The following is a 218-nucleotide window of genomic DNA, read 5'->3' as shown; positions in this document are numbered from 1 at the left end:
GATGAAGATTGATAGATGAAGTATGAAAAATACGGAGTAAAATAAATCAGTCAGGAGCCACTACACCTCTTATGGAGTAGCACCTTAGATGTAGAGACCTGAGACACAGTCGATACGAGAAACAGATAATCGACAGAAAGATACGACTAATGAGGAGGCAGAATTTTAGAAATGCCGAATAAGGCTAACCAACTTCGGAGCAGATGAGCAGACGGCAG

Source organism: Penaeus monodon, chromosome 33, assembly GCF_015228065.2.
Source record: "Penaeus monodon isolate SGIC_2016 chromosome 33, NSTDA_Pmon_1, whole genome shotgun sequence".
Classification (NCBI taxonomy): Eukaryota; Metazoa; Arthropoda; class Malacostraca; order Decapoda; family Penaeidae; genus Penaeus; species Penaeus monodon.
This window is presented reverse-complemented; position numbering follows the sequence as displayed.